Source organism: Haematobia irritans, chromosome 1 (genome assembly GCF_050003625.1).
Source record: "Haematobia irritans isolate KBUSLIRL chromosome 1, ASM5000362v1, whole genome shotgun sequence".
Lineage (NCBI taxonomy): Eukaryota > Metazoa > Arthropoda > Insecta > Diptera > Muscidae > Haematobia > Haematobia irritans.
Genome location: NC_134397.1, coordinates 215,664,974 through 215,689,993, shown reverse-complemented (window position 1 = coordinate 215,689,993; position 25,020 = coordinate 215,664,974). Strand labels below are relative to the sequence as shown.

The 25,020-nt window shown below is 33.4% G+C and overlaps 1 protein-coding gene and 1 long non-coding RNA gene across 2 annotated transcripts in view; one reads left to right on the top strand and one right to left on the bottom strand.

The window, feature by feature from the left end:
* naz (nazgul) overlaps positions 1-25,020 on the top strand; it is a 262,005-nt gene that overhangs the window by 187,613 nt on the left and 49,372 nt on the right. The gene's annotated exons all lie outside the window — the stretch shown is intronic.
* Positions 755-1,451, bottom strand: LOC142219466 (uncharacterized). Its single transcript, XR_012717590.1, has 3 exons — positions 1,115-1,451; positions 873-1,032; positions 755-803 (listed from the first exon to the last, which is right to left on the bottom strand). It is a non-coding gene; the product is annotated as an uncharacterized LOC142219466 (long non-coding RNA).

The following is a 25,020-nucleotide window of genomic DNA, read 5'->3' as shown; positions in this document are numbered from 1 at the left end:
TTATTTCGTTCTCTCAATTATAAGAGTATGCTACACACACACTCTCCATTCCTATTTTGTTTGTTCCCAGCTAGCATTTTTGTCGTTTTTTAAGCACTTTCGAGTCTTTTTCGAGTCTACTTGGCGATTAAAAAGGCAGAATATGAGCTCATTTTATGAACATAAAAGACTCTTTTGTCGGGAGAAAAACGTGACTACCCGCGACTCTTCTTTATAAATCATTTATGAGTCTTCTTCTATAATATTTTAGAGTCTTTTTCGACTAATTTTTTAGTAGCATTAAAGTCTTTTTTGAATCGTTTTTTGATCAGTTTTAGTCTTAATATAACTCATCTGCGATTCTTTTCCGAGTCGTTTTTCAATTATGATTATAATCCCTTACGAGCCTTTAATTGATCACATATTACTCTATTTATGAGTCACTTATGAGTCATTTAATAGTCATATTCCTAATCGCAAATGACTCTCCTAAGTGCATTTTTGTGTCGGTTTTCTGAACCCTTTCCCTTTAATTAATAATACGTGTTTTTTTATTAATATAAATATTTAATATTAATATTTGTATTATAATTATTTTAATTAAAATACTTAGTATTTAATAACAAAATTATAAATAACAATCATTTGTTAATATATCTTTAAATGAAAAAAAACAATTAATTTTAATAAAATTAAATAAAAAAATATATATACTTAATCACTTCTTTTCGTTTTTGTCAAACGATCCTTAGTATGAAAAAAATGTTTTTGTAATACGACATTCATTTCCCTGTCTGTCGTTTCGTATTTAAGATGACATATATCTAAAAATATATAAGTGATTTTCTTGTAATAAAATTTAATTATTATTTGTATTATATATATTTACTTACTTTTAATTAAAGTTATTATGAAAGATTTTTCAGCACTGGGCTTAGTGCTAGTCCCCTTCCAGCCATATAATGTAGCCAGTTCATCGGAATATACTTTCCGAACTGAATATCTTAAAAATTGTGCGTGTCCTTCTCCGCCGGTTTTTGCTGTAACCTCTTTCTAAAAAATGTAAACAGTGTTAAGAAAAATTATAAATTATCAATTTTATTTGTTAGTTTGTTTCGTCGTCTTTCATACTTACAATTTGTTTCAGCTTTTCTTCATTTTCCTGTAGCAAATTCTCAAATTCATTTAAATCGTTTTTATTATTAAATGGAAGTTTCTGACAATATTTCTGACAATATTATAGAGATTGCCCCGTTAAAATTGTGATTTAAATATAAAAACACTTGCAATAACTCTGTAAGATCATTATTTGATCACCAAAAGTACTCGAAGATGACTCCTTTAGACGATTTTAAATCGAACACATTTTATGCCCATTAGCGCGAGTCATTTTCGTGCCATTTGTGGTCCCGTAACTGTTTAAGCAGTTTTTGATTACCAAAAGTACTCGAAGATGACTCCTCTAGACGGTTTTTGTTAGATTTTTGTTATTTTTTGTTGTATTTTATAACGAACTCATTTTACGCCCATTAGAGCGAGTCATTTTCGTATCGTATTATAATCACATAACTGACATATCAGTTTTTGATCTTCTAAAGTACTCGAATATGACTCATTTACATGATTTTTGTTAAAACAATCACCCAAATGCTAGCTGGGTTGTTGGCACATATAATAAAAAGCACAGACCCGCTCACAGCCTGACTTCTGCCAATCAACTGGTCGACGATTGTGTTTGTTTTTCGGTTGAGATAGTTACTTCGTGTTGCATACGAAGTTTCGTCTTTGCTAAAGCAAAATATTCTATCTTCACTAAAAATTGTATGTTTTACTCGTATCGTGACAATTACATCAAAACCAAAATATTGAAAAGAACTGTACAACGATTCCTTTTGAATGTGATGGCTCTGCAATGCTTGACACTATAATCGCTTAACAGTGTTTCTGTTCTATTCATTAATCGAAGTATTCGAAGTATTCGTGGAGTGTATTGCCTTCACTAGAATATCGATTACTTCGAATAGGCTTGTGCTGGCCTTTGGTACCGATACACACATAGATTTTTAATTTCAGACAAATCGGATAAAAACTACGGTTTCTAGAAACCCAAATCGGGGGATCGATTTAAATGCGTGCTATAAAAATCTGGACCGATTTATCCCATTTTCGAACTTGGCTTGCTTGCATACAAAAGACGAATCTGTGCCAAATTTTAGGACGATTGCCTCATTATTGAAGACTGTAGCGTGATTACAATATGTTAGACAGACGGACATGGTTATATCGTCTTAAAAATTCTCCCTGATCAAGAATATATAAACATTATATAATCGGAAATCTATATTTCGATGTGTTACAAACGGAATGACAAACTTATTATACGAGCTATCAAAAATTCAATGAAACGAAATTTCTCCTCCAATATTGGGGAGGGACATTTTTGTAAGTGCTTAAAAAGTTGTGCCTTAAAAAATTTCAATTTTTTTTGTTCGAAAACAGATGGTCGGAAAACCTGAAATATGACGAATATCGCGAATTCCATAGTGTAGTATAGGGTCTCTTATTGATTGCTCCACTCAATTTAAATCCATTTCGCATACAAACCGATTTAATTTTCATAAATATTTATAATAGTAATTTAAAATTTGAAAAAATTATAGAGGTTCTTCACATCCATTTATAAGAAATCAATAGCCAGACGGTTTGCCAAAAAAAAAAAATTAAATGCACCATTGTGTGGTCTCCACTAAATGGGTAATTTGGCATGGCAAGGGACAACCTTTTTGAATGAGAACTAATTTTAACATCATTGCCACAAAACGGATATTGGTTCCAGCCCATACAATTTGAAAACAGAGAGAATTTATTTCTCTGATGCTTGGAATTTTTTCCCCTAAATTCTTGGCATAACTTTTTTAAGATCCAGACATCGAGAAAAAAAAACAAAGGCTGACACATAAACCTCTCAAGGAAATAAGAAGAAAATGCCACCATCTGATGAACAAATCAAAATCTCTTCTATCCCAAAGGATCATTAGGTTTAATAAACTTACAAACATTTGGCAAATAAACCATTGTCCATTACCCCTTTTTCTCACTCTCTCTCACACTCTCTATATTTCTCGTAAACAAAACAAAAACAATAAGTGGTCATAGAAAGTCATATAAATTTCTTTGTGAAGAATATGAGCAGAAAGGGTGAGACTAAGGGAAGTCAATTTAGTTTCTTAGAATCTGAAAAACAAAAGGTTTGGGTCAAACTACAAAGGAGACAGGAAAATAAATTCCAAAATATTTAAGCTACACTACATTAAATACAGACTGAAAGTAATTTATAGATAGAAACTATTAAAAGTTGATACATGTTAATAAAGACCATCATTGGATGAAGGGTATTATATGTTTGCCATGTAGTTTGTTACAAAATGAAATATCCATCTCCGTCCATATAAAGTATATATGTATTTTTAATCAAAGTAAATATCTAAGACGATTTGACGTTGTTCGTCTGTCTGTTGTAATAATGCTTCAACCTTCAATAACTGAGCTATCTGGGAATGAGTTATATTGGTAAAAGTTTTGATATAGACCAGGAACAGCGTTGCCACAATCAATTTTTATTTTGGGCCAAGATTTTTCCAAAATTGGACTAAAATTCGTACCAGCGGACCATTTTTATACCCTTTACTGTGGTACAGGGTATAATAAGTTTGTGCATTTATATGTAACGCCAAGAAGAAAAAGTCTGAGACCCATCGTTTAGTATACCGATAGGCTTAGAATTAAATTCTGAGTCGATTTAGCGATGTCCGTCTGTCTGTCCGTCCGTCCGTCTATCTGTATATATAATTTTGTGTGCAAAGTACAGCTCGCAGTTTATGTCCGAACGTCCTGAAATTTGGCACAGAGGTTTACATGGGCTCAAAGACAATCGCTATTGATTTTCAAAAAAATCGGTTCAGATTTAGATATAGCTGCCATATATATTTATCACCGATCTGCTCATAATTAACGTATTTAGCAACATATTTTCTCAAAATTTCGGGCAGCCAAATATTTTGGGGTTTTCGTAAGATATACAAAATATCAGCAAAATCGGTTCAGATTTAGATATAGCTCCTATATATATCTTTCGTCCGACTTCGACTAATATGGCCACAAAAGCCAGAGGTTTGACCTTATTTGCTTCAAATTTTGCACAAGGAGTACGTTTAATAGTATCGTTAAGCGTGCCAAATTTGGTTCAAATCGGTTCAGATTTTGATATAGCCCCCATATATATCTTTCGTCCGATTTGCACTTATATGACTTCAAAAGCCAGAGTTTTGGCCTGAGTTGCTTTAAATATTGCATAAGGAGTACGTTTTATAGTATCGTCAAGTGTGTCAAATTTGGTTTAAATCGCTTCAGATTTAGATATAGCTCTCATATATATGTCTTTCGCCCGATTTACACCCATATGACCACGGAGGCCAAAATTATTCTCCCATTTAGGTTTTTTTTGCTGAGATAGCAGGATTATTATTCTAACTATGCATGTCAAATTTGGTCAAAATAGGTTCATATGTAGATATAGGTCCCATATATATGTACGTCAGAGTAGGGGAAATATGGTAGAATGTTTCAAAAATTGTAAATATTACTCAAATTGTCCTATATCTCGAATACATATGTATCGCCCGATAAATCATAAATGCTCTTTTGCATCAAAATTGCTCTAACTTTAAATTTCCCATATTTTTTTACTAACATCGTGTTTCATCCCAGGGTGTTAGCCTATTTAAGTTTTAATTCTAGCGATTTTGTATAAGTACAAAAAATTGTCTCCAAATCGTTTCAGGTATAAATATTTGTATATGGGAATATAAACTTTGATAATAATAATTTGAAGGAGTTGAGATGGTAACACAAATTTTGGTCCACATAATGATGAAGGGTATAATATAGTCGGCCCGCCTGACTTTAGACTTTACTTACTTATTTAAAATTGAATTAATTTATTTAAAAGTTAAAATTTTCCAAAATTTTGTCAAATTTTTATTTCTATTCAAAATTTTTATTTCTATTTTTTTGTCTATAGTAAATTTTGTCAAAATTTTATTTCTATAGAAAATTTTGTCAAAATTTTATTTCTATAGAAAATTTTGTCAAAAATTTTATTTCTATTAAAAATTTTGCCAAAATTTTATTTCTGTAGAAAATTTTGTCAAAATTTTATTTCCGTACAAAATTTTGTAAAAATTTTATTTCTATAGAAAATGTTGTCAAAATTTTATTTATATAGAAAATTTAGCCAAAATTTTATTTCTATAGAAAAATTTTATTTCTATAGAAAAATTAGCCAAATTTTATTTCCATAAAAAATAATATCAAAATTTTATTTGTATAGAAAATTTTGAAAAAAATATCGATTTGGCGAAAACGGACCAAAATCAACCAAATGTCATTAGGTCCCACCATAGGACCAAATTTAAAAATTAATAATTTTTTTGGACCAATTTTGGTCCGATCGGACCCTGACGAGGAATAAATAGACGGAATCTGGTTAACAGTTTTATTAGAACGTTGTACGCAATCATGTACATGGACATGATTAAAAAATTATTTGATTCCTTCGGAACCTTCAATTAAGCTTTTAATTAGATCAGTTAAAAATTTGTTTGATTTTGGTTGCAACCAACTTATTTAATTGTTTTATTGAAGCAATGAATCATTTATTGTACTATTGTTTACTCACAATTGTTTTACCTTAAAATTAAATTTTCTTCTAATTTTATAAGAGTTCATCATACAACTTTAGCATTCTTATTAATTTTCCAATTATAATTACTGTTGAATTATTCTTTGGATTTAAATCAAAATTGAAGATGAAAATTCAATTCCAAACAAAATTTTCAATTGTATTTGTAATTGAAAATATTTTTATACCCTCCACCATAGGATGTGGGTATATTAACTTTGTCATTCCGTTTGTAACACATCGAAATATTGCTCTAAGACTCCATAAAGTATATATATTCTGGGTCGTAGTGAAATTCGGAGTCGATCTAAGCATCCGATCCGTTTGAACTTTGGTACTTGGTGTTAGTATACGGTCTCTAACATTCACGCTAAAAGTGGTCCGTATAGGTCCATAATTATATATAGCCTCCATATAAACCGATCTCCAGATTTGGCCTCCGGAGACACTTGGAGCAGCAAAATTCATCCGATCCGATTGAAATTTGGTACGTGGTGCTAGTATATAATCTCTAATAATCACACAAAAATTGTCTATACCGGTCCATGATTATATATAGCCTCCATATAAACCGATCCCCAGATTTGGCCTCCGGAGAATCTTGAAGGAGCAAAATTCATCCGATCCGGTTGAAATTTGGTACGTGGTAGTAGTATATGGGTTGTGATACCTAAGCTACAATTGATCCATATCGCTCCATAATTATATATAGTCCCCATATAAACCGATCCCCAGATTTTGCTTGCGGATCCTATTGGAGGACCAAATTTCATCTGATCCGGTTGAAATTTGGTACGTGATGTTAGTATTCGGTCTCTAACAATCACGCAAAAATTGGTCCGAATCGGTCCATAATTATATATAGCCCCCTTATAAACCGATCTCCAGATTTGGCCTCCGGTGACTCTTGGAGGAGCAAATTTCATCCGATCCGGTTGAAATTTGGTGCGTGGTGTTAGTATATGGTGTTTGACACTTAAGCTAAAATTTGTCCACATAGGCCTATAATTATATATAGCCCCCATATACAGATACCCAGATTTTGCTTGCGAATCCTATTGGAGGAGAAAATTCCATATCCGTCCATAATTATATATTGCCTCCATATAAACCGATCCCCAGATTTGACCTCCGGAACCTCTTGGTGGAGGAAAATTCATCCTATTCGGTTGAAATTTGATACATTGCGCCAGCATATGACCGATGATAACCATACCAAAATTGGTCCCTATCGGTCTATAGTTAAAGATAAACCGATCCCCGATCACACAAAAATTGGCCATTTTCGGTTCATAATCACTGTTGCCACTCGAGCCAAAAATAATCTACCAACATGCCATAGACAATTTTGTAAAAATTTTATATTTCTAACATATACACTATTAGAAAAATATGTTTTTCATATGTTCCGATATAAACAAAATGTGTTTCGGGCACGATTTTAAACCACAATATATTTAAGTGCGAACATGTAATGTTCCTAAACTAACACTAAATGTTAATATGTTAGAATATATTATGTTTGGGGCATGAATGTTTCATAAAAATCATATGTGTGAATACAAACATATATAAACTTACAAATTTCGACTAAACATACATATGTTGTGATATTTTATTCAAAGCGACAGAGAGAGTATAGAGAGAAATAGAGATGGAAACCGGGAGAGTTGACGAAAGATATCAATATAACACAGCAAAAGAATCAAAAGAGAACAATTTCTGTGAAACCGCTTGTATGTTGTTTCGGAAAACTGTTTTATGATAAGGCCAAAAATTTTATATGCTTAAGTCTAAATATTATTTAATTTGAATAAAGAGAATAGACATTCGGAACCAAGAGAATAGACATTAAAAAAAACAAGTATATAAAGCAGTAAATTCGGCCGGGCCGAATTTTAAATACCCACCACCATGAATCAAATATGGTAGTTTACTTTGAAAACTCTTCGTCGTAGTGGGTTACTTGATAATATATAGAATTGTAGGGGGTTTGATGACAAATCTTCTCCCATGCAAGTCAGTTCCCGAAGACAAACTTTAAAGATTCTACCTATGAAGACCAGATCAGATTCTGGATTTATGAGAACCAATTTTGTTTGAGTTTTAGAGAAATTATAAACATATCGTGTATATGATGAAATTACGCCTTGATTTAAAATCTTAAATATGTAGATTTTTCGACCATTATTTAAATACGATGAGTAAAATCTGGAAATTTTACTTTCAGTTTGAAGCAATTTTCATGATCAGTGCGCCTGCTATACCCTGAAAGAAGTGTTTTCTTTTTTGAGAAACGTAATTTTAGACAAGCAAAGTTTTCTTTTGACCCAAATTTTAGAGACAATCGTTGAATAATAGATTACTAATTTCCAGCAAATCGGATAAAAACTACGGATTCTAGAAGCCCAAGAAATAAAGCCGGGAGATCGGTGTACATGGGGGCTACACCAAAACATGGATCGATAGGCACCATTTGCTATTCACATATTTGCGATCTTAAAATACCCCCAGATTTTCAATTTCAAACAAATCGGCTAGAAAATATAGTCTCCAGACGCCCAAGAAGTAAAAATCGAGAGATCAGTCTATATGGGGGCTATACTAAAAAATGGGCACCGTTTTCGGCACACCTTTTCGGCACACATTTTCGGCACTCCTTTTTATGGTCCCAAAAGAACTCTAGATTTTTCAATTTCAGGAAAATCGGATAGAAAATATAGTTTCTAGAAGCCCAAGAAGCAAAATCGGGAGATCAGTCTCTATGGGGGCTATATCAAAACATCGACCGATGAGCACTATTTTCGGCACACCTTTTCATGGTCCTCAACTACCTCTAGATTTCCAATTTCAGGCAAATCGGATGGTAAATATAGTTTCTAGAAGCCCTAGAAGCAAAATCGGGATATCGGTCTATATGGGGGCTATACCAAAACATGGACCGATGGGCACCATTTTCGGCACACCTTTTTATGGTCCTCAAATACCTCTATACTTCCAATTTCAAGCAAATTGGATAAAAACTACGGTTTTTATAGGCCCAAGACTCCAAATCGGGAGGTTGGTTTATATGGGGGCTATATCAAAACATGGACCGATGGACGCCATTTTCGACACACCTCTTTATGGTCCCAAAATACCTCTAGATTTTCAATTTCATACAAATCGGACAGAAAATACTGTTTCTAGACGCGTAAAAAGCAAAATCGGGATATCGGTCTATATGGGGGCTATACCAAAACATGGACCGATTCCGACCATTTTCGACACACCTCTCTATAGTCTCACAATACCTCTAGATTTCCAATTTCAGGCAAATCGGATGGTAAATATAGTTTCTAGACGCCCAAGAAGCAAAATCGGGAGATCGGTCTATATGGGGCTATACCAAAACATGGACCGATACGGACCATTTTCGACACACCTCTTTATGGTCCCAAAATACCTCTGGATTTCCAATTTCAGGCAAATCTGATAAAAACTACGGTTTTTATAGGCCCAAGACCCCAAATCGGGAGGTCGGTTTATATGGGGACTATATCAAAACTTGGACCGATATAGCCCATCTTCGAACTTGACCTGCCTGCAAACAAAAAACTAATCTGTGCCAAATTTCGAGACGATAGCGCCATTATTGAAGGCTGTAGCGTGATTACAACAGACAGACAGACGGACAGACGGACATGCTTATATCGTCTTACTGATCAAGAATATATATACTTTATATAGTCGGAAATCGATATTTCGATGTGTTACAAACGGAATGACAAACTTATTATACCCCCGTCACCATTTTATGGTGGTGGGTATAAAAACAGCATGTGTTTTCGCCGTGAGAGCAGCATTTTATGTATGTGTGGACATGTGTTTTGTTTATCATTTTGGCATTATGGGCACAATTTTTTTCTTGGTTCGTTAAAAGAAATCAGTGGTCTTCATAAAAATAGCGAAAGGGCACTATACACTTTTTAGAGTTGGGACAGTAAAATGAAATAAGGAGGAAATAGTGAAAAATTACACAGTAAAATGTAAAAAAACAAACTTTAGTTCCTCTTTAGTAGTCCACGAGGAGTTGACGGACACCATCAAATATAAAAGCGGGCATTAAGTTCGAGTTTTACAGTTAAAACAATTTAAAAAGTTTATTTTCTTTAAAATGAATTATTAAAGAAAAATAAAAGGAATTTTAGAGCGATGGTGTTAAATGCTAGTAAAAAACTGTTCACTCCTAAATAAATGTATGTTTATATTATAAAATTATGTATGTATGTTTATACTCGACTCCACGTTCTTCTTTTGTTAGTTTTTGAATTCCTTCCAAATTTTAAAGTTTTGTCCAAAAACAGTTTTTTATTACAATATTGTTATTTTTGCAATAAAAAATAATATTTTATCCAAAAATCAGTCAATTTCGTTTATATCAAGCACTGTTACTGACTATAAATCTTTAATAACGCACATTTCGAAGTTTCATTTAAAAAAATTTAATATAGAATAAATATAAATGTGTAAATTAAAAAAAAAAAAACAAGTATATACAGCAGTAAGTTCGGCCGGGCCGAATCTTAAATACCCACCACCATGAACCAAATATTAGAGTTTCCTTTGAAATTTCAGGAGGGCTTGAGGACACTTCCGGAAGATAAATTTAAAGATTTCACCTATGAGGTCTATATCAGATTCTGGATTTATAAGAACCATTTTTGTTTTAGTTTTAGAGGAATTATTAACATCTCTTGTAAGTGTGCAAGAAAATTATAAAATAACGTCTTGATTTGAAATCTTGAATCTGTAGATTTTCACCCGAGAAGTAAAATTTGGAAATTTTACATTGAGTTTCAAGCAATTTTCATGATCAGTTGGTCTTCTACACCCTCAAGAAGTGAAGTCGGTCTATATGGAGGCATTACCAAATGGACCGATAAAAACTTAATCCGATACACGTTTTTGTGAGCCTCAAATACCAGAATATTTAGAATTTCAGGCAAATCAGAAAAAAGCTACGGTTTCTAGAAACCCAAGGATTTAAATCTGGAAATCGTTCTTATGGGGGCTATACTAAAATATGGACCGATACTCACCGTTTTCGGCACATCTCTTTATGGCCCGAAAATATCTCTAGATTTCCAATTTCAGGCAAATTGGATAAAAACTTTGGATTCTAGAAGCCCAAGAAGTAAAATCGGGAAATCGGTCTATATGGGGGCTATACCAAAATATGGACCGATACTCATCATTTTAGGCACACCTATTTATGTTCCTAAAATACATCTAGATTTCCAATTTCAGGCTAATTGGATATAAACTACGGTTTCTATAAGCCCAAGACCCCAAATCGGGAGGTCGGTTTATATGGGCACCATACCAAAACATGGACCGATGCTCACCATTTTTGGCACACCTCTTTACGGTTCTAAAGTACCTTTTGATTTCCAGATTCAGATAAATTGGATAAAAACTGCGGTTTCTATAAGCCCAAGAAGTAAAATCGGCAGATCGGTCTATATGGGGGCTATACCAAAACATGGACCGATACTCACCATTTTTGGCACACCTCTTTATGGCCATAAAATACCTCTAGATTTCAAATTTCAGGCAAATTGGATGAAAACTGCGGTTTCTATAAGCCCAAGAAGTAAAATCGGGAGATCGGTCTATATGGGGGCTATACCAAAACATGGACCGATACTCACCATTTTTGGCACACCTCTTTATGGTCATAAAATACCTCTAGATTTCAAATTTCAGGCAAGTTGGATAAAAACTGCAGTTTCTATAAGCCCAAGAAGTAAAATCGGGAGATCGGTCTATATGGGGGCTATACCAAAATATGGATCGATACTCACAATTTTTGGCACACGTGTTTGTGGTCCTACAATACCTCTAGATTTCCAATTTCAGGCAAATTGGATAAAAACTACGATTTCTATAAGCCCAAGACCCCAAATCGGGAGGTCGGTTTATATGGGGACTATATCAAAACTTGGACCGATATAGCCCATCTTCGAACTTGATCTGCCTGCAGACAAAAGACGAGTTTGTGCAAAATTTCAACACTATTGCTTCATTATTGAAGACTGTAGCGAGATTACAACAGACAGACAGACAGACAGACAGACAGACAGGCGGACAGACGGACATCGTTATATCGTCTTAGAATTTCTCCCTGATCAAGAATATATATACTTTATATAGTCGGAAATCGATATTTCGATGTGTTACAAACGGAATGACAAACTTATTATACCCCCGTCACCATTCTATGGTGGTGGGTATAAAAAAAAACAAAAAAATGTTCGGTCGGAGCAGGGATTGAACCCACGACCCTTTGCATGCAAGGCAGACATGCTAACCACTGCTCCACGTGGCAAACAAATGTATGTTTCTGTTAAATAATGTTATGTTTGCATGGGCTCGTGGGCGCTGCAAACTATGCTATATAAATGTAACTTAAAACGATAATTATCTACTGGTGACTATAACAGCTACGTAGCCCAGTGGATAGTGCGTTGGCTTACAAACTGTATGGTCCTCGGTTCGATTCTCCGTGCAGGCGAAAGGTAAAATTTAAAAAAAATTTATAAAAGTGAATAATTTCTTCAACATTATTTGTATTACAGAAAAAGGTGCCAATAACTAAAAAATTTGAAAATTACGAGTGTGTTAGGGAATGAGCACAATCGTGTTTGGGAAAAATTCTTCCAAGCATATAATATTTTTGGCTCAAAATGCTTCCAAACATATAATATGTTCACATAAAACAAACATATTAATGTTTCGGCAGTATGCAATAATATATGTGCTTCCTGCAAAATATGTTTGGAACATATGTTAAAGAAGCGATTTTTTTTGAGGGTGTAGAAAATGTTGCCAAAATTTTGTTTCTATAGAAAATGTTGTCAACAATTTATTTCTATAGAAAATTTTTTCAAAATTTTATTTCTATAGAAACTTTTGTCAAAATTTTATTTTTATAGAAAATTTTGTCAAAATGTTATTTCTATAGAAATCTTGTCAACATTTTATTTCTTTAGAAATTTATAAAGTACCGCTTAGTTGGAGAGGAATATTTTGCAAAATCTTCCAAAACATTAAGAATTCTACCAATCTACCAAACAGTAAAAAATTTGTCGTTTATGGTAGAGTTCTACCATCAGTGTTTAGAAGAATTTTCTGGGCACTCCATGGAGGACATACGGTTTTTTACTGACATTGTGTTCCACCTCAGGGCATTAGCCGACTTAAATTTTAAGTGTATAGATTTTGTAGAAGTCTAACAAATTTTGTCCTGATCGAGTCAGATTTAAATGTGTGTATTTGGGACACTTTCATTTATTGGTTCGAATAAAAAGTTATTATGTCGAAACACTAAATTATTTTTTTAATTGAAGCAATTATTGTATATTTATAATTATGTTTGCTTTATGTGAAATAATTTTCTTATAATTTTACAAGAGTTTATACTTTCTTATAAATTTGATTTTTCTTTAGATTTGAATCAATAATTTCCGAAGAAAATGTTTGACTATTTTTCATTAAAATGTTAATAACGATAACAAATATTTTAATTAAAAATATAAAAATGTTCAATCGTTTACTTAATGGCGTTTATTTGTTAATTTGATTAACAAGTTAATTGTATCAGTTAATTTCTTTTTTTATTGAATACATTTTCAACTTCAATCATTATTTTAATTGGAAATATTTTGCGGATATTTTTCTCTGTGTAGATACTTTTATCAAAATCTCCATTTGTTTCTACACTGAAAAAATATTGTCGTGAGGCCAAAGATTTCATGTCCTTAAAATACGAATGCGTTTTTGCTTAGCAAAGAGGACGCATTTCTCTGATATAAAGTGTTTTTTCTTTTCTATAAAGTCGCTTTTTATACCCACCACCATAGAATGGTGACGGGGTATAATAAGTTTGTCATTCCGTTTGTAACGCATCGAAATATCGATTTCCGACTATATAAAGTATATATATTCTTGATCAGGGAGAAATTCTAAGACGATATAAGCATGTCCGTCTGTCCGTCTGTCTGTCTGGCTGTCTGTTGTAATCACGCTACAGCATTCAATAATGGAGCTATCGTCCTGAAATTTGGCACAGAATCGTCTTTTGTCTGCGCGCAGGTCAAGTTCGAAGATGGGCTATATCGGGCCATGTTTTGGTATAGCCCCCATATAAACCGACCTCCCGATTTGGGGTCTTTCGCTTATAGAAACCGTAGTTTTCATCCAATTTGCGCAAAATTGAAAATCTAGAGATATTTTGGGACCTTGAAGAGGTGTGCAAAAATGGTGAGTGTCGGTCCATGTTTTGGTATAGCCCCCATATAAACCGACCTCCCGATTTGGGGTCTTTCGCTTATAGAAACCGTAGTTTTCATCCAATTTGCGCGAAATTGAAAATCTAGAGGTATTTTGGAACCTTGAAGAGGTGTGCCAAAAATGGTGAGTGTCAGTGCATGTTTTGGTATAGCCCCCATATAGACCGATCTCCCGACTTTACTTCTTGGGCTTATAGAATCCGTAGTTTTTATCCAATTTGCCTCAATTTCAAATTCTAGAGGTATTTTAGAACCATAAAGAGGTGTGCCAAAAATGGTGAGTAGCGGTCCATGTTTTGGTATAGTCCCCATATAAACCGATCTCCCGATTTTTCTTTTTGGGCTTATAGAATTCGTAGTTTTTATCCAATTTGCCTGAAACTGGAAATCTTTAGGTATTTTAGAACTGTGAAGAGGTGTGCCAAAAATGGTGAGTATCGGTCCATGTTTTGGTATAGCCCCCATATAGACCGAGCTCCCGATTTAGTTTTTGGGCTTCTAGAATCCGTAGTTTTTACCCAATTTGCCTGAAAATGGAAATCCAGAGGTATTCTAGGACCATAAAGAGGTGTACCGAAAATGGTAATTATTCAACCATGGTTTAATATAACCCTCATATAGACCAATCTGACGATTTTTATACCCACCACCATAAAATTGTGACGCGGGTATAATAAGTTTGTTATTCCGTTTGTAACATATCGAAATATCGATTTCCGACTATATAAAGTATATATATTCTTGATCAGGGAGAAATTCTAAGACGATATAAGCATGTCCGTCTGTCTGTCTGTCTGTCTGTTGTAATCACGCTACAGCCTTCAATAATGGCGCTATCGTCCCCAAATTTAGCACAGATTAGTTTTTTGTTTGCAGGCAGGTCAAGTTCGAAGATGGGCTATATCGGTCCTAGTTTTGATATAGTCCCCATATAAACCGACCTCCCGATTTGGGGTCTTGGGCCTATAAAAACCGGGCTCCGTAGTTTTTACCCAATTTGGCTGAAATTGGAAATCTATAATAAAATTTAGACAAACGAAATTTCCTTTTCTTATAAAGTATTTTCGTTTATTCAACTCTAAAATTCTCTAATATAGCAGGCGCACTGATCATGAAAATTGCTTCAAACTGAAAGTAAAATTTCCAGATTTTACTCATCGTATTTATTTAAATAATGGCAGAAAAAATCTACAGATTTAAGATTTCAAATCAAGGCGTAATTTAATCATATACACGATATGTTTATAATTTCTCTAAAACTCAAACAAAATTGGTTCTCATAAATCTAGAATCTTATCTGGTCTTCATAGGTAGAATCTTTAAAGTTTGTCTTCGGGAGCTGACTGCCTTGGGAGAAGATTTCTCATCAAACCCCCTAAAATTCTATATATTATCAAGTAACCCACTACGACGAAGAGTTTTCATATTTGATTTATGTGGTGGGTATTTAAAATTCGGCCCGGCCGAATTTACTGCTGTATATAATTGTTCCTTATAATTAAGCGATTCGAATTAAAAATGGATATCTTAAAATGAAAGAAAATTTTGTATGACTAAGGTCAACCTGTCTTTAATAATTGCGAAAAATTCTTCAAAATTAATGAAATTGTCTTTAAATTTGTTGTCTTTTTGCACCTTGACAACAACGCAAAAATGCGTCTAAAAATAGGATATTCTTTTCAACACTTTATTTTAAAGGCGATTTTTACTTGAAACATAGCTAATTTATACTTGAAGTCGAGTGCGAATTTGGAAATTTATATTGTCGTTAACACTTTATTAAAGAACTTTAATAACACATGAAGAAAAAGACAAAAAACGAATAAATTAAAATTCGCTACCTAGAATTAAGTAGGCAAAACTTAAATTTAAAAGAGAATTTTGTCTTAAATTTGTCCTTATTTCAATTCTCCGCTTCTTTGGCTCGGAATCAATAAATAAAGAAAAATATCTTTGGAACCGGGTATGCTTTTTTTCAGTGTAACTATGAATACAAAAAATTGCTAGCCAAGTGAAACAATGTTCAAAAAGGCTTTCATCGCCTTTAGACAACCTATCAGCCAATTAATAAATAAATTACACATACAAACACAAACAATGTACACATATAGAGTATGGCCATTCCTTCAAAATATAGGACATAGACAGTATTACGGACATATGAATGTTAAGGATATCAATGCTAACACACTAGCCAATGTCATAGCTTAGAACAAGCCATTAATTTTCTTTACAGGAATAATGGGATGTACTTTTCAAATGACAGACTCAAGCACTCATTGATTCTCATTTCGATTGTCCACAATTCCAGAGACGTTTACACAGTCGCAACAAAATAATGGTGGGAATTCAAAAGTTTTGATCAAGCCATTTCACATCGTTTGAAATTATTAATAATGATTCTGACGCACAGAAATTGTGTACGCAGAGAAAGTAAAAGAATGAACTACGTCGCGCATAAATGAAATTCATTTTTCTCCACGTTTTGAGATTTCTATAAAGCGGTGTTAAAACAAGAAAAATTTATTGTCCTTGTGTACCTTTTAACTACAAATTACGAAAATCTCGTAAAAGACAAAATTAACTAAAAGTATGGAAAAAACTATTGGTGCCAAATAATAACCATTTTAACCATTCTATAGTTTATTCCTACTATTTTTACGAAAAATTTCTATTGTTTTAGTTCATATTGAACTTATGCGTACGATCATCATTGGCAGAGCTAAGAAATTTCTCTAGGGAGTGGGGTCTTAGTCCCCAGGAAATTTTGATTTTTTTACTTCAAAAATTTAAAACGAAACAAATTGGCGTGATAAGTAAAATTATACATACCTAATTTTTATACCCATTTTTATATTATACGGGGGTATAATAAAATTGTCATTCCGTTTGTAATATATCGAAATATCGATTTCCGACTATATAAAGTATATATATTCTTCATCAGGGAGAAATTCTAAGACGCTATAGCCATGCCCATCTTTCCGTCTGTTGTAATCACGCTACAGCCTTCAATAACGGCCCTATCGTCCTGAAATTTGTCACAGATTCGTCTTTTGTTTGCAGGCAGTCAAGTTTGAAGATGGGCTATATCGCTCCAAGTTTTGATATAGTCCCCATATAAACCGACTTCCCGATTTGGGGTCTTGGGCTTATAAAAACCGTAGTTTTTATCCAATTTGCCTGAAATTCAAAATCTAGAGGTACTTGAGACCATAAAAAGGTGTGCCGAAAATGGTGCCCATCGGGCCATGTTTTGATATAGCCCCCATGTAGACCGATCTCCCGATCGATTATGCTTCTTGGGCTTCTAGAAACTGTATTTACTATCCGATTTGCCTGAAATTGGAAATCTAGAGGTATTTTGGGACCATAAAGAGGTGTGTCGAAAATGGTCCGTATAGGTCCATGTTTTGGTATAGCCCCCATATAGACCGATCTCCCGTTTTGGGGTCTTGGGCTTATAAAAACAGTAGTTTTTATCGGCTGAAATTTGGTACATTGTGTCAGCATATGATCTCTAACAACCATGCAAAAATTGGTCCACATCGGTCCATAATTATATATAGCCCCCATATAAACCGATCCCCCGATTTGGCTTGCGGAGCCTCTAAGAGAAGCAAATGTCATCCGATCCGGCTGAAATTTGGTACATGGTGTAAGTAAAGGGTATTTAAAAACCATGCAAAAATTGGTCCACATCGGTCCATAATTATATATAGCCCCAATATAAACCGATCCCCCGATTTGGCTTGCGGAGCCTCTAAGAGAAGCAAATTTCATCCGATCCGGTTGAAATTTGGTACACGGCGTTAGTATATGAGTTCTAATTACCATGCAAAAAATGGTCCATATCGGTCCATAATTATATATAGCCCCCATATAAACCGATCACTAGATTTGACCTTCGGAGCCTCTTGGAAGAGCAAAATTCATCCGATTCAGTTGAAATTTGGTACGTGGTGTTAATATATGACCTCAAACACCCATGCAAAAATTGGACGAAATCGGTCCATAATTATGTATAGCCCCTATATAAACCGATCCCCAGATTTGACCTCCGGAGCCCCTAGGAAGAGCTAAATTCATCCGATTCGGTTGAAATTTGGTACGTGATGTAAGTATATGTTATCCAACAGCCATGCAGGAATTGGTTCATATCAGTCCATAATTATATATAGCCCCATATAAGCCGATCCCCAGATTTGACCTCCGGTGTCTTTTGGAACTTACGGCCGTATAACAACCCAGCAAAAAAATTTGGAAGTTCTTCCAAAGCCACAACTTTAAAAGCACTTCCAGAAGATGCACTCCCAATGATGTTCTTTATTTTAACTACCCAGGAAGTTCTTTTAATTCAATTTTTTAAAACTTGGTTTTTTTTCATACTTTTAATGGATAATTTTAACTTTTTCTGTTTCAAAAGGGTAAAAACAAAGTAAGAATTCATAAAATGGTACAAATCATTTAAATTTTGTCGACAAAAATGATAAATCCAATCTGAAAAAATTGTGAAGTTTTGAAAATATTTGAGGTCAAACGTTTCCGACAAGCGTTAGAGTCCATTAAAAATTATAAAAAATTATAAAAATTATTTATTTGACAAAATATCACAGATTTTTTTAATTTACATCCAAAACATTTAATTCCGATCACATCTAAAGAAGTGATGCAAATTCAGTGCAATGGAGGACTTCCGTCCTATGACAAGCCCATGTTAAATTCATTGCTTCTGCGTCAATTTTGCACCACTTCCGGATCCAAAAAGAACATTTCCACTACTTTTTTGGCGACGCTTTTTTTGCTGGGAATTTAAGTAGATGAGCAAAGGAAGAATTGTAATTTATGCACTCTCAAAATAAATACCCACCACGAAGGAAAATGTTGATATGACAAAATAATCAAATATTTGCTTCTAAGAGAAGCAAATTTCATCCGATTCGGTTGAAATTAGGTACGTAGTGTTAGTATATGGTCACTAACAACCATGCCTGAATTGGTCCATATCGGTCCATAATTATATATAGCCCTTATATAAACCCATCTCAAGATTTGACTTCCGGAGCTTCTTGGAGGAGCAAAATTCATCCGATCCGGTTGAAATTTGGTACATTTCGCTAGTGTATGGCCGATAACAACCATGACAAAATTGGTCCGTATCGATCCATATTATATATAGCCCCCAAAAATGTTATATTTCTATAGAAAATTTTGTCAACAATTTATTTTTATAGAAAATTTTATCAAAATGTAATTTCTATAGAAAATTTATGAAGCATTTCATAGTTGGAGGGGAATATTTTGCAAAATCTTCCAAAACATCAAGAATTCTACCAAACAGTAAAAAATCTGCCATTTTTGGTAGACTCGTGTTCATAATTGTATATAGCCCCCACACAAAGCGACCCCCATATTTCAATTCTGGCTCTATAATTATCGCACAAAAGTTCATATCGGTTCGTAATTATTTCTTCCCTATATAAACCGGTCAAGAACTGAATATATACGTATTTAATCGACCTTGTGGATGACCGTCTTTAGTAGAAGTTTCTACGCAATCCATGATGGAGGGTACATAAGATTTGGCCTGACCGATTTTACGGCCGTATATACGTGTTGGCGTAAGTATTAGCAATTTTAATTCGGTTTATGTCGTTTCGTTTAACGTCGCCAAATTCCGGAACCAATCACGATGTAAATCAAGGGATTACGGTATAATTTTTCCAGCTTTTGTAGTTAATTTTGCTAACGTATACAAAAAATTATTAAATTCAAAGACCCCTTCTCATATTGGAGACATTTTTACTAAAACATAATAACTGCCATGACATAAAATACACTCAAAAAAACTTTACTTGGATCCAAAGATATTGATTCCAATAGGGTATAGGGTAACCGCTCGGAGCTACCTTAAAAAAAATAAAATCTTTTAGGGAGCTATGTAGCTGTAAATCTAAACTGAAAAAAAAATGTACGTGATATTAAATATTACGCAACCTTAATTTTAGGATGCGAAATTTACAGAATTTTAAGGACAAATTTCATTAAAATAATGAAATTTTAATAAAAACAAGTATATACGGCCGTAAGTGCGGCCAGGCCGAATCTTATGTACCCTCCACCACGGATTGCGTAGAAACTTCTACTAAAGACGGTCATCCACAATCGAATTACTTGGGTTGCGGTAACACTTGCCGACACTGAAAAAACAGTGAACCCACCAGGAAAGATAACTTTCGATTAATTTTAGAAAATTTGGAACTTTTTTAGAAAATTTTAACTAAACGGTATTACAAGCGCTGGCATCACTCCGATATGGCAAAAATAAGTAAATATTTTACGACAAATTCAAGAAAATTTATTAGACATAACTAAATTTTTTCAGTAGTTAAAGAAAATTTTGTAGTTTTAAGAGAAATCTTGGAGTTCAAAATTGCAAGAATGTCTTTAGTGACATACGAAGTTCATGATGGACACATTTTTGGTAAAATTTACAAATTTAAAGAAATAATGAACTATTTTGTAAGAAATACGAAATTAGGAAATCTTTATGCTTTATTTGTGTATAACTTTTTCCCGTTTTTTAGTTCATTTAACTAACATACGCAAAAAATTATTTGACTAAAATAAACTTTTTCCAAACATAATGATTCTATGAACTAATATAAAGTTAATATGGCTTTAGTGAAATAGAGAGTTCACTTTTTTTTGAGTGGATGACAAGGTATCTTAAAACTTCTTAACATCGTCTTCAAAATTGTATGTTAGTCAATGCGGGGTATATATTAAACAAAAAAGGCCGATTAAATACGTATATAATTCAGTTTGACAAAATTTTCAATAGAAATAAAATTTTGACCAAATTTTCTAAAGAAATAAAATTTTGACAAAATTTCATATAGAAATAACATTTTGGTAGATTATTTTTGGCGATTTGGACCAATTTTTGTATGATTGGCCATTGGCTATATATAACTATAGACCGATATGGACCAATTTTTGCATGGCTGTTAGCGGCCCTATACTAGCGCAATGTACCAAATCGGATGAACTTTGCTCCTCCAAGAGGTTCCGGAGGTAAAATCTGGGGATCGGTTTATATGGGGGCTATATATAATTATATATATAGATGAATAATGGAAGCAAGATTGAAAATATTGTCTGCTGTGGAATATCCTTTTCTGAATCCTGCCTGATATTCGTTAAGTTTATTATGGTTTTCGACCCAATTAGCTAGCCGCTCTGTTAGGATACCCATCATTATTTTTGGTAAACTGTTCATAAATGATATGCCACGGTAGTTTTGCGCCAATTTTTTATCTCCTTTTTTAAAAATTGGGTATATTATACTTTTAACAAATGAAGGGTCAGCTCTACCAGTTTCAAAGATATTGTTAAACATTTTGGTTATTTCTTGAAGGAATTCGTCCGGTGCAAACTTATAAAACTCGTAAGGTATACCATCTTCGCCAGGAGCTTTATTTAACTTAGTCTTACTTAAGTTTTGTTTTAATTCTGCTAAGGTAATTTCCTTATCCAAATCGTAGTCCGCATAGTACATATGTGCATATTGAAAATTATTGCTTATTTGAGGGCGGTTTAGTAAATTTTCAAAGTAAGATCTTAGTTCATCTGCCTGCACTACAATGCCAGTTGTTTCTTCGTTTCGAATTTCTCGTGCTATCTTCCACCATTCTTTTGAATCTTTCACTTGATCTATTTTTCTTTCAAGTCTATAATAATACTCGTATTTAGCATTGTGACATATTTGTTTATATTTTTTGTTACAATTTAAATATTTATTTTTGTTTTCTATGCTAGATTCCTTTCTGTATTTTCTCAACCATTTAAAGGATTCTTTTCTTGCATTATGACACCGTATGTCAAACCATCTTTCTGATTTCGTAAATATAATTCTATTTTCCTGTGTTGATTTATATGCTTCTTCTACAAGACTTGTTAGACGTGTGAAATCGCTTAAAGAATCTTGATAACCAGTTTCAATTAATTGTCGCAATTTACTTTGGTATTCTGCTAATTTTCTGTGGTTCCATTGGAGCTTTGGTAAGATGGTATTTGTGTCATTTCGATATGGTGTAGATTTGACAACAACTGATAGAGTTATTGGCATGTGGTCTGACCAGATTTGATTATCGACTTTAAAAGAAGTAATGTGGGCCAGGAAATCTTGTGAGATTGCGCAGATATCGTTTACTGAAGTCCCAACCGTGTTTATAAAAGTAAATTCTCCACACTCATCGCCCTGTACCATACCGTTGGCTATCATCATCCCATAGTCGTAACAAAATTGAATAAAATCTCTTCCTCTGGCGTTTACTTCTTTATCTCTCGACTTCCTCTCCAATAAAATAGTACGCGAGTCTATGGGTAAATCATCAAAATTTATTTGCATTTCACCAATACGTATATTTAGATCGCCAATTACTGTTGGGTTTACTATATCGTTTTCCGAAAAAAACGTATTTAATTTTTTGAAGTCTTCATACCAAGTTGCCCCTCTCATATATAAAGGTATTATATTAAATAAAGTTTCTTGTAGAGATACTTCAATAAAAGTTATATTTGATTTTGTCTGTAGTGAACATTTTATGCCTTCTGTCCTCAGATATTTTTTAACTCCGATTATACATCCTCCCATGGCTCTTCCAAATCTCGAGTTTTTTTCGCTGGTTCAAAGTGTAATATAAAATCCCCAAAATATTTTTCAAAACTTCCTGCTTTATCGGAGGTTATATGGGTTTCGAGTAGAGCAAAAATATCGTATCTTCGTATATATTGAAAAAAATCTGTGGGCTATATATAATTATAGACCGATATGGACAAATTTTTGCATGGTTTTTAGAAACCATATACTAACACCACGTACCAAATTTCAACCGGATTGGATGTATTTTGCTCTTTCAAGAGGCTCCGGAGGTCAACTCTGGGGATCGGTTTATATGGGGGCTATACGTAAAAGTGGACCGATATGGCACATTTGCAATACCATCCGACCTACATCAATAACAACTACTTGTGCCAAGTTTCAAGTCGATAGCTTGTGAGCGGACAGACGGACGGACGGACATGCTTAGATCGACACAACATTTCACCACGACCCAGACAATATATACTTTATGGAGTCTTAGAAATATTTCGATGTGTTACAATGGGAATGACAAAGTTAATATACCCCCATCCTACGGAGGAGGGTATAATAAAGGTCATAATCTTTGTTTCAAAAAAATTTTTTTTTCATTAAATTAGAACACACATTTTGTAAATTTGTGTACCTCAGTTAAAGTCTTTGAACTACTGCTAATTTTCCTTAAAGTAAAGAAACACATTTTTGATTTAAAGAAATTGTCCTTAAATTAACTGAAATATTGAAACTTTAGAATTAAGATAAAAACGCTTCAAACATAGGCTAAGACTTATTTTGAGGATTTAGCGTCTTTGGTTTAAAGTTGTTTTGGAATAAGGAAAGCATTTTTTACTTTGTACGTGAGCACCTTTATTAATAAACCTCGAAAAGAGATCTGCATAATAATTTTAATTGTATTTGTCCTAGATTTAAAGCCAGATCGGTCGCTAAAAATGTCTTTATTTTACAAAAGGCGCATATTTGGCTCGAAATCAATACCAAAATCCTTAAGGGGAAAGTCAAAATTTTTGGATCTAAGTAAACTTTTTTGGGGGGTTGTTAAAACCCTTGCAACTACGTCTCTGCTACGTCAAGAAATTAATTTTTCTTCCATATGCTCTTCCAAAGAGTGACATGAAAAGCTCCTTCTTGTCTCGTGGTTTTTTGTTGTTGTTGTCTTCTATTCCATTGTCATTCAATAACATCCGGGTGGTCGGGCAGATTTTTTTGCCCTATAGTTCTATTTGTTTTTGCTGAGTTCTGCTTGATTCTTGGTTGGTTACAGAAGGCAAAAGGACTCTGTTGTTGTGCATTGCTCTTTCACAGCTGTCAACCTCATCTATTCATTATCGTTTTGCTGCTTTTAGTTCATTTTTCACCATTCTTGCTTCTATCTTCTTTCAGACTAACAATCTTGATTGTATAGTCAATTGTGTAAGGGTGTATGTGTTTGTTTGTGCTGTGCGTGAGTATATTTATGTGTCTGGTTTTTGCACATTTCTTTCTATTTTGTATATGCATTTGCAGGAAAATGGAAGTCCTAGAAATTCAGCTCCTAGACCCTACGTTATACAGAGTACTTGATATGTAACGCAACAAAGTAAAGCACTATATTTTTATAGCCTCCACCATAGGATGGGGGGTATATTAACTTTGTCATTCCGCTTGAAACACATCGAAAAATTGGTCTAAGACCCCATAAAATATATATATATATATATATATATATATATATATATATATATATATATATATATATATATATATATATATATATATATATATATATATATATATATATATATATATATATATATATATATATATATATATATATATATATATATATATATATATATATATATATATATATATATATATATATATATATATATATATATATATATATATATATATATATATATATATATATATATATATATATATATATATATATATATATATATTCTGAGTCGATCTGGCGATGTCCGTCCCCCTGTGGATATCACACTAACTTCCGAACAAAACAAGCTTTCGACTTGAAACTTAGATGTTATTGATGTAGGTCGGATGGTATTGTAAATGGGCCATATCAGACCAATTTTACGTATAGCCCCCATATTTGGCTTGCGCAAATATGGGGGCCAGATTTGGCTTGCGGAGCCCCTTAGAGAAGCAAATCCGATCCGGTTGAAATTTGGTACGTTGGTTAGTATATGGTCTCTAACACTTACGCTAAAATTGGTCCAAACAAGTCCATAATTATATATAGACTCCATATAAACCGATCCCCAGATTTTGCTTGCGGATCCTCTTGGAGGACC